General features: G+C 38.6%; 1 long non-coding RNA gene across 3 annotated transcripts in view; it reads right to left on the reverse strand.

Moving 5' to 3' along the window:
• Window positions 1–18,781, reverse strand: part of LOC110406149 — a 67,233-nt gene that overhangs the window by 41,008 nt on the left and 7,444 nt on the right. For 2 of the 3 annotated variants that reach the window (XR_002443295.1, XR_002443297.1), the window contains exon 2: window positions 18,408–18,501. This is a non-coding gene — a long non-coding RNA (uncharacterized LOC110406149). Of the gene's footprint in view, window positions 1–11,564; window positions 12,123–18,407; window positions 18,502–18,781 lie in introns of all 3 variants that reach the window. The other variant, XR_002443296.1, reaches the window with a different exon arrangement.

The following is an 18,781-nucleotide window of genomic DNA, read 5'->3' on the forward strand; positions in this document are numbered from 1 at the left end:
GCTGTACTGCTACATTTTTTCTTTCCCAGTATACCCAAAGCTCATTTCAAGTATAGCCCTTATTAATAATGAACTGCAAAATTAATTCTGAAACACCAGCCACCTGCTTCCTTTGATCAGCTACAGGTTTACGTTTAATTCTTTTAATATGCAAACAAAGTAAGTTAAGTTCCACTACCTCTTCCCCTCTCCAGCACTGTCCAAAATGAAATCCCTTCAAAATCCAGTCAAAATCTCACTGCGTTTTCAAGGCTGCTGTGCAAGGAAGATTACTTACTGATAATTTATCTTCTATTTCCCTCCATCACCTAGATCGTTTGAACACTAAACATAGGTTTCATGTTAACTTAAGAAAATCTAGTAATGATTTCAGTTGGCCTGAACTGAGCTCTCAAAATAATCAGCACAGGTCACAGCACTGCCATAAAGCAATAGAAACACGGATTAAGAACCAGCAGAATCAGTGCTGTTGGAACTTGAATACATTCAGGTTGAACAATAGACTACCAGTAATTTTCTGTGTAATTCTTTGTACTGATCTCTCCTGGGAAGTGATGATGAAATTTGAGAAGTACTCAGGCCCGTTTCAAAAACAACATCAAGAGTTTCTCAACACAACCCATACATCAGCATAATGAACTTAAACTATTCACTGGCTGGTCAATTTACAACAGTAAGCGGAAACAAAAATCCAAGTTCAAAACCTCAAAGTTAGTTTTACTATTACTTCCTTAAGTATACATGAAGACAGAAACATTTAATTATTGCATTATATTTGTTGTCTTAAAAAACACGAACTGCTTTCATTTTAAATAACTGCAGAGTTTCAAGAGAACCTGTTAGGGAAACCTTAACTAGGAAATTTAGAGCAGAAGAGCTGTAAAAATTCCCAGACTCACATAGTTGCATTGTCCAGAAGTGTTTCAAAGCAGAAAAATAAAAACACTGTAAGTTACTTCTCTGCTCTAATCCATTGTAGATGTATCTAATATTGTGAAGATCTTCCTGATGCTTCTTCACAAGTTACTGGAAAAGGCAAATGAAGGTGTTCACTACCATGGGAAAGCACTCTTCTAGACTAGTCACCTTTCCCGGATTAATTTCATCATTAACAAGTGTGTGTCCTACTTGTGATTTTGATTCCCTGTGGTAGAAGGTTTGAATCCAACTCCTATTATTTTTTCCTGAAAATTGAAATGAAATTCCACAAAAAATGTTCTCTTTCTCCTGTACGTTGAAAGGCAAATAAACCACGCACTAGAAGTATAAGAACTGTTGCAGTGTGGGACTGGTCATGGATGGTCTGTACTTTCATCTACCTCTGTAGCATAAGTGCACAGTCAAGACACATGAAACAAGCCCAATCCTTGTGTGTTACTGTGTGCTTTCCACTAACCTGTAATTCTTTGCTCCTTCCACTCTACATCTTACACACGTTTTGAAGTTGAGCGTAGTCAATAATCTCTAGTGACAAGGGTACATCTTTGTGGTTAAGACATCAGAATGGACCGTGGGAGTTTTTTCACATCCCTTCTCTACTATTCAGTGACTGGGCTGATTCGTGACTGAGTATCATCCGTTTACCAGTATGTAAGCTAACATATCTTTCACAAAGCTTGTGCACTGACATTTCTTAGTGGATAAGACTCTGCAATGAACTCGATGTTTTATTCATTGAAACTTCTCACTGGCATCATGTGACATAATTCTACATGTGCATTTCTGTTCACAGTTTTCAATTCACAGTCCTCTCTCTTTTCCCCTCACAATTATATTGGCTTGGCTTCCATGCTGTGGGCTGTTGGCTTTCCATAGAAAGTGCTGGGACAGGCTGTCTTTAATGAGCAGCAGATTTTATTTTAAACCCTTTTTGCACAGAATGCAAAGCCTTGAATGTTTTCCAGGAGTGTGGATTGTGCTGACTTTAGCGCTCAGAGCAATAAACACAGCTGTGCTTGACTAACAAACGTGGATATGCAGTTCTGCTACACATTCACAACAGAGCAGTCAAAATTCACTGTCTACTCTATCAATAAAAGCAATGACACTGTAACTGCAACCATTATATGTGGCCACCTGTGCTTCAAATGTGAATGAAGATTGATCCTTTCGCTTAAAATATTGTACTTGAGTTTCTTTCTGTGGGGGTGTTTCTTTTATTTTTAAATAGTAGTTTCTTAGACTAGCAGCCAAGATTTCAAATAGTTCCCATTACACAGATGACTAATAATCAAGGTGCTCCTCACTGCCTTGTGCAATTCTCCCAGTAGGACATTCCACTACACTCGAGACACAGAGCGTGCCACTTTGCATCAGCAGCAGACAGCCTGGGAAAATACTGTTTGCCTGGCATCATAGTACTTTAATTAAAAAAAGTCTGCAAACTCTAACGCCTCGAGGGATGCTAAATTTAGCTAAAAATCTAAATGTCAAATTACACCAAATTGGAATGTATAGCAGCATCTCCAAGTAAGATGCTGTGACGAAGGATATGGAAATGGCAAAATAAATAAATAAAGAAATCAGAGTTAAGCTGAACCCAATCTAGGCAGTTTAAATGTGAGCTGGGTATCACAGGTAGCAAGTTATGCCAATCCAGAGGGAGGAATTACCCATTTGCCTCATACTGCTCTCTCACTTTTATGTCTAGGCAATACTAATGCCCAAGAAAATACTCAACTATGGCTGTCCACAGTCCTAGTATCATTGCTCACTTGAAAATGTTAATCAGGATCACAGCTCAACTGGGGCAAAAGGAGATTGGTCAGGGACAAGTAGGGTAGCTCCCTCTGAAGTCAGTTTGAATCTTATTATTTCTTGTCAAACCATCGGCCAGAGGAAAAAGCAAGCTGGCCACGGGAAAGAGGCGCATTCTAGGTACAGGCACTGTCTCCTTTTGTTTATACTCACTTCTGCAGTATATAGTCAGGCAGAGGACATTTATCTTTTGCTGTATACAGCAGTCTACTTTTCCAATTGTATGTGCTTAGCTTACAAGTGTGAGAACAGTATGTGGTCTTCAGGTTCAGATATTTTCCAGCCTTATCTGGTATGAAAACTTGTTGTCTCTCTCCTTTTTATTAATCTAGAGAAGTTTTAAGATTTTATACTATGACAGAATAAAATATGGCATGGACTGAACAACACTAATCATTACCTACTCCATCATCAGTGAAAACCAGCAGAGCTCACAACATCCTCAAGATAAGGAAGGCTGACTATGTTTTGACTGGGAAGCAATTTCCTTCCAGTAAAGCCCCCTATAAAATCAGTAAATGAGTGTTGCCTCAAAAGACTGATCACTTTGCTTCTTGGAAATTAGCAGCTTTGTTTAAATTGATACAGAGGACTGCAAGGAGAAATATCTTACAAGTAATTAAATTTCTGTTCTGCTTGTAAAATACTCAAGTACAGCTGTTAAGCATGCATTACAATTCATTTTCCTACAGTTTTGCTTCAGCTGTACAGGTACAGAATGTACTCCTTTGGCAAGGACGGCCCTGCTTTGAAACACAGCAGCTCACTGCACGTAGCAGGTCTTACAGCTCCAGACAGGTTTCTTATTCAAAGCCCAACACTGCCATTAAGATTGGGCACTGCCACAGCCACTCTTCACCTTCATGCCTACATATCTGAACTTTCCCTTTAAAATCCTCAGGAAGAATAAAATTCAACAACTGGTGGTAAGATTACATCAGTATGTTGTCCTTACTTAAAAAGCAGAAGAAAATGGGGGGAAAAACCACCAGCAGAATTTAAATGGACAGAGCAGAACACTCATTTGGAAGGAGAAGATAAAAAAATTTTTGAGCTTTCAGAAATACCCAGAAAGCTGGTAAATTCCCACTAGGTTTCCATGGGAGATTTTTATTATTACAAAACATAAAAATAAACAATTTAGTTACATTCCACCAAGGCTTCACTTCAGCCCTCTGTGTTGGGTCACCTTATGGCTGTTACAGAGTCCTGCTATGGGTGATGCAAGGCCACTGCGAAATCCAGAAGAGTCCAAAATCATGACCTGGTGATTACTGTGAGGCTGCACTTGCACCTACTGTTTATTTTGCTTCTCCTTGGGCCAAAATACATAATCCTTGTTTACTGTATATGTCAATCTGGCATCCACAAATCAACTCTGGATCTGGAAAACCCACCTCAGTAAATTTTCCATTTGATGTGGTTGCCTCTTGGGAATAAAAGTGAAGCCAGGCAATTGGGTTTCAAGAAGTTCCCTTCCAAAGCTAACTGGCTTTGCTGACTGTGGCAGAAGACTGCCCTGGAGGGGTCTGCAGCAGGACCTAATTGAGACTGTGGCACCGAAACAAACCAGGTTGTCTGCAACAGTGGTGGGAAGACATTGCCATTAGGATCTCCACCTCTGGTGTACTTTCAAAACTTTTTATTGCATAACCCGGGAAAAAAATAGGCTTGTGATGCAACACCAACATTTTAATAATGACTCCCCTCAAATGTTCTGTATTAGTGATTAAACTCAGCTCTCACCAAAGCATTCTATCACTTTCCACTGAATCGGTGATCAAGATCACAGAATAAGATCAAACGTATTCACATTTATCAGCAGCACAGGTCTCCTTTCCCTCTACATGCTCTCAGTGTACTTTGGAACCCACCTGAAGACCTGGCCATTACTTAGCCATCCGTACCAGCACACTCTCAAATATTCCTGCTGTTGCTAGTACTTGCCTAGAATCAGCAGCTACAGGACCACTGATATCTTTGTATGTCATGTGCTTCTAATAAACAAATAAATTAGGCTCACAAACTTGAAGCTAGCTGGATGTCTTCCCACTCCAAGGCTTCCAAAACTGCCTATGTTAATGGACTGCATTAGAATTACTAATTTAAAAATTCCTTTCATACACGCATGTTGAAATACTGACTTTGGCACAGTAAGAAACACTGTCCATTTTCTCCATTGATAACATCCCTCTGGGGGAATATTCTCGAGCTACTATTGCCTTGATCAAAGTGGTGCAGAAGCAAGCTCCAAATGAGGTGAAACAAACAAAAATCATATTTATGCACATACAAGGCTGAACACGAATCTCATCACTTATGAAGAAACATAAACCTATGAAGCATGAAGCAATCAGTCTCATTTTGCCTTCAAAGGAAGAACTCAAGTGCATTAGCATCTGGAGTTATCTTTGAGCAGTTTGTAATTTGCACTGTGTAACATTCCAATATTCTGAGGATCAATATGCCATGAATTATCTACTCAGGAGATGCTGAGTAATGAAAGATCTACAACCTTTATAGCCTTTCATGCAAATGTTTCAATCAAATATCCTGTTGGCACAGCTCTCCCCCAGTGGTGGCTGGAATCAGCGGATGGAAGGAGGGTGTATCTGCAACCTGATCTCAAGACAGGGCCTTTCATGTTCCCTGGGTGGGCCTCAGCAGTGTCTGTCTCTAACAAACTAGACAGAACTAGATAAACAGTTCTAAACTGGAAAAGTTGAGGCAGCTAAGTCAGAATGCCGAACAGTGCAAACCCTATGTAAGTCTAAATCCAGCAGTTGTGCCTTTTGCTTTCTGTCCTCCAGCCATTTCTAACTTTGGCTGACAGTGTTTCCTTTGGGAATCTAGAAAAAACACACAAATCCCAGTTGCAGTGTTGCACTTCCTCTTGGTTAAACAGGCAAAGAGAAGTAGATCCGTTTCCTTAAAACTGGTGAAAATCCAGATTAACTTCTCTAGATTTCATTAGTTAATAGGTAGAGGCATTATAGTGGAAATAAAAATCCACTCCATAGCTTTATTTATCGTAACAACAAGGCTCAGACTTGTAGGAGATATTCTTAGACGTCAGGGAGACAAAATTTAATGGCAATAACAGCTCTTAGGCTGAGAGTTGTAACTTACAACAGTTTGCTAAGAGCCACAGCATGTTTAAACTCATTTCTTTTGGAATTCTCACAGAGGAAAAACGATTTACTCTTTGTTTGAAGTCTGTAATTTAATTCTTGCCTTTCCCCCATCCCAAGTTGAGTTTTCTGTAGAATGGTATGTAAAATTCTACCTGCTTGGGTCATATTAACTGCTGCTTTATTCAGTGACTAATCTTATAAAATATTTGGGATACTCAATAGATATCAGCAATACCAAGGTGATTATTTGATCATGGCTCCACCCTACCTACCTGCTTCATTTTAAAAGCTAAACATGACCTGAAGAAAATAACCTGTTGTACATGGATTAATTCAAAGTATTTTGTCATTAGTTCTCCAAAGAAGAGTGAAACAAAAATGAAAGACATCATAAGAGCCAGATTCATGTAAAATGATATTCTGGCCCACATTTGAAGAGAAACAAATTTAAAAAGCCTTTCTACAACAAAGAGGTAATGCTTGTTTTCTGAACCATTATAGATTCAAGACACAAGAGGAGTAAAAATTTTTTAGTCCTGAAAACCAGGGATTGACAGACTACACTAGGTGGCACTGCTACACATAGCTTAAGTTTCTTTACTGTGGGTTCAAATTAAGCTTTGTTTTTGAACAAATTTGTATTAAGTTTATAAGGGAAGTGTTCTAAGGGAGCTTTGGCAAGTAGCAAGGAAGATCTCTTTGCTCTCCTATAATTACAGGCAATTTCTGCCATGAAATGATTACCCAGAAACTAGCCAGGAGGAGTCTTGATAATGATGCTGTTCCCTCCTTCAGGAATAGCCTAAGTGCTGCTTAAGTCAGTCCTTCAAAAGGTACACACAAAGCCTCATAAGCAAACATCACCTCTATGGTGCACATGGGAGGCCACTTATTGGCTTTGACACGGGAAAACTTGACCTGAAAGACCTGAGCACTGCCAAAAATACAGATGGCAGAAGGCTGACAGTACTTCAGAAGCTGTCTGGGTTAAGGAGATTGACAATAAAATAAGGCATCTTTATCACACAGTCTAAATGATGAGTTAATTTAGATGTCTCCTTTTAACATTATTCAAAAGTTATTACTGCATTATTTGTTTTCTGCAGTTTATGACTAAACAGCCATTACTCATTTCAGTTTTTTGCCTACTGCTACCACCTAGTAGGATGCTGAACAGTTACCAAAAAACTGGACAAAATAGCTGGCTGGCAAAGTGGATAGTTGCAGGCACAGGAGTGTTTATATTCATTCACAGCTCTGTGCGGCACACAGCAACACACAAGGCTAAATGTCTGCAATTTCACTCATCTATTCAATCTAATTCATTGATAACATTAGCTGAAATCGGCTGAAAACTTCTTGGCATCACAGTCTCATGATAGGGTGTGGGTGGCATAGCCACTCAAAAACAGGATGCTCACCTTTCTTCTTATAACACTTAGTAACAGGAATTCCAACCACCTTTTATTCTTAGAAAATCAGAAAGAGAGGTGAAGTCTGCTAGAACTAGCTGCAGCCGTCTGCCCAGCAGAGTAATGTGCAGATCCAGAACTCTGACACTGACCTTTATTACTTCATCTTTTCCAGTTCTTCCTGAGTGAAAAGACAGCGATACTAAAATGATCACATCTTAAACTGGTGAGGCTTTATTAACAAACGCAAGTCCTGACACTAGAGGCTGTTTAAATTTGTCATGATTTTCCACCAGAGTAAGCTTTCAGTGCTGAAAATCAGTTTCAGCCAAAGATAAAATATGTGAAGCAGTTTCATGACGAGAAATAAGAAAGTTGTGTTGTCATCATGCCTTTTAGTCAGCAGCTTGCTGTCCACGTACTGACTGGACTGAAGAAACCATGTTCAAATTCTCTCCAGCTTTACAATATCAGAAAGGATCAGTGACAAATCTTCTCCTTCGTTTTTAAGTAAATGCTGAGGTTCTAGAGATTATGAAGCCTCTAATTGTTACTGCAAACTAAATACCAAGACATGTATGCCATTATAGAAAATTCAAACAAATGGCTAGAACCATACATGTAAAAAGGAGAAGCAAGAGTAATAGCTCTATGTAATTTAATTTTTATGCCACATCCAGCAACACTACTGCTTATTCCTATGCCTCCATACTAGAATGGAGGAGGATGCACACTTCTCAAACTTATTAAATCTCACAGAGACCTTGCTGCTCACAACACATCCTGTAATACTATATTCTGTATTAAGTGGGATTGTACCTTGAGCTATGCTCGCATCTTGTTAATTTGTCCACTTGGAGCTCACTGCATGTAAAGTTAAGGCATCACCACTTTGGCACATCCCTTCTCGTTTCAGCCTAAATATGAGGTTTTACCCATCTAAAAATGCCTAGAGTTTAAGATGACAGGATTTTTTGGCAATCCTGCAACCCAGCACCTAACAGACTGTCTTTCACGGGTGTGCTGAAAATCAGTAGGCTTTGGCCTGAACAATTTTTAATACTAAACCTTCTTAGGAAGACTTAGTATTGCCATACAATGAAAAAGATTTGAATTCTTTCCTCCTCTTCACTGTATGCACAAACACTTGATAAAGTTGGTTGTGGTTATCATTACACAACTTTTGATTGCCAGTCAATAGCTGTTCAGATGAAACAATTTAAGAGCGCAATAAACTCCTATTCCTGGTGACTGGAGAGGAGCAGAGCTGCAAGGAGTTGTCCAAAAGCAAGCAGGGCACGCTGATTTTTGGGGAGAAGAGTGAGTCTATCCTGCAAAAGAACAGAGTTTCTGAATTTGGAATGGCTAATGGCCAAACTCATTTTTCATTCCAAACTTCAGGATTTTTAAATTATCATAGAAAGCACAGAAACAGAAGAACTAGTAAGTCAAGTATCTTCTCATAAACCTAAGAAAGACTGCATGGCTGGGATTAATTCTGTTTATGTGCTTATAGAAAGTTACATTTTTATCTTGCTGAGCCCTTCAGAACAGTCACAAATTAAGAAACAAGAAAGATTTCTATGACTTAGAGAAAAAGTGTAACATTTTGTAGGGTTCTCATTCATCTGTGATAAATATCAGCATTTCTTTAGAATCTCCTCTGAAATCATTTCCAAATATAAACATTTGACAGTGCAATAGAAGAATCTTGCTACCCAAAGAATTTAGTGTCAAATAAACATAAAATAGTTTTTTTCTTTTACTTAAAGCTATTTTTTCTCAGTATAATCAAAATGTCAGTGTCAGTATATGAGGATACCTTTTTTCATCCACACTAATATATTCACCATCTTTTCCCAGAAAAAAAAAAGAAAATAAACCACAAAACCAAAACCTTAATTTGTGAATTTTAGTGAGAAAACATAAAAATTTTCCTTCCTGTTTTGAATACAGTAGAACAAGAACTAACATCTTGGCAACAAAGCATCTTCACTGAAGTAAACTAAAGCCCTAAAAGACAGAGTTTATAGTTGTTCCTTCCTCAAAGAGGGGCTAGCAGACATTGCTACCCAAAACACTAATTAGCGAGACTGCTGAAATTTAATTCAAATTTCATGATCAGAACAGGAAGCAACAAACTGAAAGCAGGCATTCCCGCTCAAGTCAACTTTTCATAGTCTTTTGCTTTGATTTTATTTCAAGTGTGTGACTTGTATTTATCCAGGGAAGGGGAAAAAATTCAGTGTCTTACGGAAAACTGCAAAATGGAAATGTTGAAATCTATAAAACAGCTCATTGGCAGCTCCTCCTGACAGTGAGTCTAAAACTATTCCAACCGATTTCATCTTTCTTGGAAGGCAGAAAGCATCAAGCAGTCCTAAATTATTGAGCATATTCTACCACATGACTTCAATTAAGAGGAAAAACTGCAATAGCTGTTACCTTTATGAACTTGAAAACTAGCACTGTAAGAAAATGTTGGCATGTTCAGGGTCTGATCATGTGATGGAGTCCAGAAGTACAGAATTAAACTCTGATGGCATCGTATTTCATTCCCTAAGATGATGCCAGGTGACTGCATACCAACCTGTTCTCTATGTATCTATGCAGATACAACAGAGGTGTTGCAAAGCCTTTTTTTTTTTTAATGGATGACAGGAGAGGAAACATGTATATGATGGACCACTCTAGAATGCCAAACGGTCTCAGAGGCTGGCTGCTGAGAGGTAAGGGTAGAACATGAATTAGGCTGATCTGTTCAGGTCAGGAACTCTGTACTCATTCCATCCCTATTTGACAACCAAACGATTGGCAAACACCAGGCATATGCTAGGGGTGGCATTGCAGGAATTTGAACCAGGGGAGTTGCCTATGAAGCACGCAGTCTCACTTGTGTCCTGGAGGATGTTTAATAGATAAGAAATGAAACAAATTCAGTAGAACAGAGGAAGATCTGTAAGTCAGGGGACAACACTGCCAGCAGAACTGCAAACCAAGACCCGAGGGTAGCCTCATTCACTGGTCAGAGGTACACGTAATGACAGCTCTCTCATTCAACCACTAAGAATTTTTCCTTGTTAAAAAATGCCAAGTATATGTTTTGTTCCCACAAAATTATTTGAATTTTCACAAGTCAGTGTTTTCCCTCCTGTACTTTATGTAAAGCAGTCATTTTAGGTAAAGCCATTAGCAAAATTCCCCAGAAGAGCTCATATTAATATACCACCACAGGTTCAAGGACTGAAAGGCAATAATACATTCGTCAGGATATCAAAGCAACAAACTTCTGTAGTTCTTTCTATTACATATAAAATTACATATTACTTACAAACATGTTTTATGTATTTTCACCTAATGGATGAACCCACATGGATGGCTTCCTCACATTCATGAAAAGCAAGACTAAATAGCACTACATGAGTAAGTTTTCACTTGAGAGAAAGAAAAGCTATCTTTCCATGACAGAAGAAAGGAGAGATTGAAGGGAGACAGGACACAAATAACCCAGAGATCACAAAAAAGACAAATTAAAATGTTTGCTGTCCTTAACCCCCTTACCACAACACAACATTTTCTAAAACTGGGAACCTGTTTGCACCAAAACTGCATTTGTTTATGAAACAGGAGTTTGTATTCCAATATCTATTGGCACATGCAAAAATCCCATTCAACAGTAAAACTATGGTAGCATTTTAGTGCAAGGCTCAATACTGAGAGACTGCTTTTCAGCTGGCTGTACTCCTGGTCATGGGTGTGAAGTAAGGTCCTCAAGGCAGAATGTCTGTGCGAGATTGTTTTTGTCACAAGCAAACACTAAAACATCACCACTACCATTCTGTATATGTAGAAAACAGTAATACAGTAAGTTTGCAATGCAGCAACTCTGTTTTTGGAAGAGTGGAGAGTGTTTCAGATTCTAAAGGAGTCTATGATCTTTACAGTTAGCCATTAGGAGAAAATAAAAACACAGTATTCCAATGGCACAAACCCTTCTCTCTTCATTATGGATTTAATTATTCACTATAGACTGATACAGGGGCAGATGGGGCTTCTTTCACCATAGGTGGTCTTCTTTGAGAACAGTTTTTAAGCACAGAGTTCCCTACCACCAGTTGGTAAAGGCAGGTTTCCCAGCAAAGACAAACAACTCAGCACAAGGCAGCTCAGCTCCCATGCAGCCACACCTTGCACCTGGCAGGGCTGCAGGCACTATCAAAGCAGGCATAAAATAACCCACACCAGAAAGCCTGTTTCTCACCTGTCAGGCTGGTTTTAGGTGCACATGAAGGAGGAGGGTGAGGGAACGGCTCTCCAGCACCAGCTCTTCAATGAGTTCACTCAGTCCCCACGTTCAGAATCTATGTTTTCACAACACAAGTGATTCAACATTTTGAGATTTAGTTTATTATTCTGTGCCTTGACTTACAGTGCATACTTGCGATAACCTTCTTTGAACATTACTACAAGAAGTTCAGAGTGCTTAACCTGTGCCAGACGAAAGGAAAGAGGAGGAGACTGCAACAGACAGTCACAGAAAAACTGGAAAATAAACTCCACCTGGAAGTGGATGCTTCTATTGCTTACAGCATAGAAAAAAGACATAGTCCAAAGAGTAACAGCCAGCATTTTGAATAAAAATGAGAGCTTGCTGTAGTCCTGGGTTAGATGTCAGATCAAATGAAAAGACACACATCTCCAAGGCCCCTGATCCTTCCTTGTGACATGCCCACGAGTGCTGGTTCCAGTTCCACCCTCTTGAAGCAGTCACTGAGTGCTGCCAATCAGCCATAGCAATCTATAAGCGATTGTGAATATTCTGGAACAACAGACAACATGTTTATTGACAGTTGCTTACTTTAGAACTTTTGTGTTGCTGCAAGCGAAAGCTTTAATCTCAGTTGCCAAACACTGAAAGGGTAAGGCAGATGAGAAGGCCTTGCATCACAGGAAGAAGCTTTCATCTTCCACAAATGTGACAGTCAAAAGTTTCAGGGGATAAAAAGCACCAACATAATCTTTCTAAGACTAAAAATACCCCAAAACTTAAAATCTCAGAAATGAAAAAAATTGTAGGATCACAAGCTAAGCACTCTAAAGTTAAACTATGCAAGTTAACATAGCATCAGGTAATGTCTGTGTTCTTGCAGTGGCTACTATAATAAATTTTAATATATTCTTAGATTACATTTTGGGATTACAAAATAAAATATCCAAATCCTACAGCTTTGCCTTTTGTCTCCCGTGAAGAACACTGCAGAAATAAGCATATTATAGGAGTGGCTGAAAGTCTCAGCATGGCTTATATACACAAGGGGATGAAACACTGTACAGTACTGGCTGACAATATACAACAGATTCCATATGTGCAACATTGAAGTGGTTGGAAAAAGTGAATCATCTTGTACAGAATGTGATGAACAACTGAGGGCATTTAAAACACACACAAACATGGACTCAAAACTCCACAACAGCCCTCACTCATAGATGGACTCTTATTTGTGGAAAGAAAATGCTTTCTTTAAAGCACATTTTTGTCAGTATTGTACTTTTTGTCTTACTGGGGTGTCTGAAGTCGTTGTTACCAGGTGTAAGTAATAATTTGCAAATGCACATTGCTACCATACACCAGCGTGCTTTGGGCTGGTGAAGCTAAACTGACACTGTACAGTATTTTGTGGTTTGCAAAAAGAGAGATAGGAGCTCTTGCTGCGTATGTTTTGATTAAGCAAGAGCCTGAAGCAAGCAGTAAGGGCAGCTAACTCCAAAGATTAAGCTGATTTTTAAAGTGCTGATAGCAGTCTGAGCAAATCTTCTTGTTTATAGTAGAGCCTCACTGGAGAAAATGAGTAGTGTTGTACACCTCAGAGGACTCACTGTCTCCTTTCATTCCTACCTCAGGGCTGCAGGTTCCTTTTCACCCCTTGTTTACCCTGAGGAAGCTGGCAGAGCCAGCTCAGCGCCTGGTCCTGCAGGCAAGGTGGGGAGGCGCTTGAGTTGTCCACTGAGCCAGTTTAAGGGCATTCATCTGGGCTGAATTTCAGCAGCTGTTATCAGCACTTTGCTCTTGGGCTGTAACTAGTGGGACAAGAAGTGAGCAACTAACCTATGCAAACTTGAGAGGAAGGGGAGTCAGACAAATGCTATAGGTTAAACACAAAGGGAACTGAACATATATCCGTGCAATTAAATGAGGATGCTGTATGTTATTGAACATATATAGACAAACTGAGGAAAGAATTCACCATGGCGGCAGCAAGATTGCACATAATTAAAACAGGAATAGTGAGAAGAAAATATGGGAATATTTTCTATGATATAATTTAAGAGACTATGAAATAGGCTCACAATGAAAGGAGAATAAGGTGCTTGTTATGGTTTACTCAGACTCAAAGCACTCAAGGACTCACAAATCTTCTTGAACTCTAGTACAGTCTTCTGTACTTCCCTTCATTGGGAAGAGCAGAATTAGTTTTTGTCACGTATGAGAAACAAGCTAGTTTGAAGATGGCTAGTTCATGTAAGTAAAGATAATATATGAAGAAGAAACTTAATGCAGCGGTAGGATAATTCATATTCATGCCCTTCTGAGGCATAAGTAGAAAGCTGCTCTTACTGGGTTGAGTAGAACCTGTTCACAGTAAAGGCAGAATACCAGGTACATTTAATCCGAAATAAATTATTTAAAAAATAAAAAATCATATCTTCTTTACTGAAAGGGCAGCATTAGCTTTGTCCTAAGCCACATTCACAGAGCTTGACTAAAAGGTAGTCCTGTGACTAACAAAATGGGACATGAGTAAAGAGGAAGAGAAAAACCTTTTGGGATGATGATTGGAGGTACCTCTATGCAACAGCAGCCTCTCAGGCAGGACAAGTAGTCCAACATTAGACAGATGTTCACCCACTCTGATGCAGGGCCCAATGGGAGGAACTAATACATAAAAAGTCTTCGATTCATACTGTGTTCAAAGCAGACAAAGCTTGTTACAACAGAGAAATGCACCTAGATACGGAAGTTTGTACACTGGGAGCCAATGCAATATTTTCTTAAGATGTGGTAAAGAGTTCCCCAAGGGCTTCTGCAGTGACATCCTGAACTGAAGGAAGAATCCTAAGACAAAGAACATCAGTGGATGAGAGTAATGGGAAAACTGAGATGAGAACACAGTGGATGAATGACTCAAACCAAGAGACTCCACATATTCTTTCAGGAGCAATTTAGAAATCCCATACAGCTTTTGAACTGCTTTAGCAATTTAAAAGCTAATAATAGAATCTTGCTACATCCCACCAAACCCACAACCATTTGCACCTACAAAGCGTTGGTAGGTCCATATTTTCACAACAACTAAGGCTGTTTTGATCTGCAAACTACAATGGCTTCCACATACAAAAAAGGCCCATAAGGACAAGACCTTTACCTTCCAGCACCTTCTGCAGAGCGGCACTCCAACTGAAACTAGAGCAGTACTGCAAGGTTGTAGGAGAGTAGAGAAACAGGCTAAATTGTCCTGCTTGTGCAGAGGAAATAAAACAGAATGACAGAAAATACAGAAAGAGCTTCTACCTTTTGACCAAACAGAAGGGTAAGAAGGCAAAGAATATTACCTCCCTTCCTTCCTTCTTTCCAGCTAGAGAATCAACCAAATAACAACAGTGGATTTTTTGGTTAACCAGTTTATGTGAGTTTGAATAGTTCTAAAATAAGTATTACAAAATAGGCAGAACTTTGAAAATGATAAAACCACTTTGGTTTTGGAATGGGAAGAAGTTTGGCCTTTCAGAGGTTAAGTAAATTGTAGTACTAACCGTAATATAACTGACTGCATGTTAACAGCATTGCTAAAATCAGGTATTTTACTCTGATATTTAAATATTTTAAATTTTGATATTTATTGGACTATTAATGGCCAGACTGAATGCCATTACAGTCTGATTTTCTAGCAGTACTCTTCCCTTCAGTCTGTGTATGCAGTCTGGCCTTATGTCCTTGAAAGAAATGGATAATGTGAGATGTCTCAAACATTCTGTAGTCAACATCTTCACTACAAGGGCAGAAAGTGGAAATTACTAAAAAAAAGCCACAAACCAAACAGCTACTTCATGCCTCACTTTATTATTTATTCCCTGTATTGTCTAATCTCTGCCAACATCTGCTCAACAATGCAGTCTGTCTGACAGCAGCTGGCAGACACAAAAGCAGACTGGGCATTACGTAGCCTTGCTATCTAGGGAGAAATTCTGCTCTGTGATCTGATCTTGGGGCACTTCTTTCCCTGCATCCCTCCAGCATTAAATATGATATGGTGCTCCTGGGATTTTGTTTTTATGATAAATATCTTCTGACTGAATTATGGAAGACTGGTAGTGCTCACAGTGTAGATCTACATTATCTATATCTTCAGTGTATACACACTGTAAACATGTGTATGTAGTGCTTATATGTGTCTGTATTGTTCAGGGATTGTGGTTTATCATTGATGAGTTCACGATTCTTTGCAAACCATCACACTGGAAAAAAGATAGAATGTGATAGGAAGAGGAGATGAAAATCTATGAGTATAGTAGATGCACCAGCTAAATAATTCGAAAGATTCTGGAACAGACCTGTCAGTGTACAAGGGTTACTGTGGAAGTGCACTGCAAGCAATTTAAACTTACTTAACAAAGATTTGTACATGTTTCTTTAGAAGAGGCATTCTTACTTTTACACTGAGATGATGTCCAGTTCTCCACTATGAGTGACTAGAGATCTTGTGTATTCAGTGACTTCATAAATCATTAATGTACTGAAAAATGTTTGCTAAGCAGTAAATCTCTTCAAAGAGAGATTACTGTTATCAACCAAAGGTTGAACATGACAGTCCCTAAAGAATTTTAAAACCCTTCCTGTGAATTTAAACTGCAGATTGCAGACTGCTTCGCTGTTTGCTCTTCAAGCAAAATAGCAGCAGGATAGTTAGCAGTCACGAACAATTGAGGTATATGAAATAAAATTACTGAATGATATTTAGGACCATACTCTTGGTTAATGTAAGTTTATTAAAGCATAGAAGAAAAGATTTTTCAATGTTTTTCAACAAAAACATCTGATCCTTATGAGCTCTGCTTAACTCATTGCACTTATTCACATTGAACTTTGTGAGATACAAGGAGTAAAGACAGTTCCATGCCAGATCATCAACAAAGGTTCTTTCTTTCTCTGTAAATTTATCAATAGAACATACTGGAAAAATAACATACAATAAAATGTAAGTTCTTTCATGGTAATTACTAATAAATGGTATCACTGGTCTAGGAAAATTTCATTCAACTTGAACCCCTTAGAATGGCCAATAGTGAGAAAGTAGCAATCAAAGGCACACACAGAGTTTTAACACAGCCACAGCTGCAACAAAACACAGGGAGAAATATCTTGCATGTAGACTTTTCATACATGTTCTTTTCTCCCAAAAATTTGAAATCAGAAAAATAGTAGTAAAATCCATTCCTTTACTCAACTTCCTGCATATGAACAGTTCTGATCTGATATTCTCTGTTCATTCACCTGATAGTTCAGGTAAGCCCAAATTACTTTGCTGTTTTCATGCTGGAAATATTGTAAATATTGGAAGACGTGTTCATTTCTGAATGTCTTGTGTTGGTTTATAACTATATTACTTTGAATTAAAACATCCAAAGCTAATTCTGTAAAATGATTAGCGCATCAATTCACTATAAGCATCACTATGCTTGCCAAAAAACACCCAAAAATTGTTTTGTGACTTTCATGTTCATCAGCTTTCCACAGGCTTGCATGCAAAAGTGTGAAGACTGTGTTGTTTTACATCTACTTTACCTAGTGTATGAGGAGAAAACACAGTGCTGCTACTAGCTGAAATAACCACATGCACTACATAAACTATGAATATGAAGTCACAGAGGAAAATGAGAAGGCAGTTTTATAGATAAAGTTACCAAGCACTGTAGGAGATAATTTGCTGTGTCTGTAATGACTTTCTATCTTAGCACATCCACATTCACTTGCTTATAAAAAACTACAGTGCATCAGTGTTTCCTGCCATACAGCTAAGCACGTGAGCACTACTAATCTCTTTCCCTTTCTTTGAAAGAGTGCCGAGACTGTATACAGAGGATGAAACCTTTTTTTTTTCCTAGCTTATATTATTTATATATCCCTTGACAGTAGGTCAATGCCAGTATACCAAGTTACCTTCTTATGTCTATTCTTAGTTGAGACTATTCTTATGTCTTAACTTCCCCTTTGCTTTGTGCTGTTGAAACAAATCATCTCGATCTACTCTCAAAATCCTCTTCAGATGATACACTTGCATTTCCTGAATTTTTACTTTTTACTCAGCAAACTTGTATATGGACAAAATAGGTGCAATCAAAACATGTAAACTTTAATAAAACAGAAATATTATCTCACCATGATAAATTGACAGATTCAACTAAAAAAAGACTGGGCCAAACAGGTCTTAGGTAACATTCTTCTAGCACTCTCTTGATAACATATGACCCCGTGCCGCAGGGAACAATTTTCAAGTGTATGCTATGACATACATAAAGAAACACAGAGCTTTAAATTATGAATTTATACATAACTGGAAGCAAGATAATCTTAACTGCTGTTGTGCAACTGAGGGCTGTAATTTCTTCATGCCTAAGACGTATTGTAGTTATACAAAAATATAAACTATCATATATCCTGAATATTTTATATTAGTTATTATTCTCTTCACATCTGTGTTTCCATAACATGGGTCCTTCAGCTTCACAGATCTAAATTCCTAGAGTAACCTTTGCACAGATGAGCATACTGAAGTAGAAATAGCAGGAAATGGTTGACACATACTATTCACATTCTATGAATGGCTGTCATTTTTAGCATTTTCAGCTTCCTGATATCTATAATGAGTCTCTTGTCTGCATCTAAAACCTGTCTAAATAGAGAACTAATGAAATAGATATGTCCTTTGATCCTGAAAAGGAGCCATTTCTAGGAAGCTTTGTGGCAGCCTCACTACTAGATACCCTCTGGTAAATTGCACAGCAGTGTCATGCAGCTCACCCTTGCTGGTGCTGCAGTGCTACTCACCTGACACAGCTGTTGTGGCACCACGCTCTCATCTGGGTTCCCTGCTTCTCCCTCCTTTTTTCATACTGCATTGTGCAGGACATTTGCATACATCCTACAAAAAAGCATTTGTTTAAGCAGGTGAAAAATAGGCTAACAGGAATTCTAGTAACTGCCTATGACTCTTTAAAATAGATTTACAAAGACATTGGAGCCAAACTCTCTTACACAGTGCTAAACAGCACTTACTATAGTAAAGGCAATGACAATGACAACAAATGGCAGCTCTGAAGATTCACACTAGACATTAGGAAAACCTGCTTTACTATAAGGGTAATACAGCACTGTCTTGGCCCAACAGAGAGGCGGTGGGATTTCCATCCTTTGAGGATTTA

The sequence above is a fragment of the Numida meleagris genome, chromosome 13 (genome assembly GCF_002078875.1).
Source record: "Numida meleagris isolate 19003 breed g44 Domestic line chromosome 13, NumMel1.0, whole genome shotgun sequence".
In the NCBI taxonomy this organism is placed as follows: Eukaryota; Metazoa; Chordata; class Aves; order Galliformes; family Numididae; genus Numida; species Numida meleagris.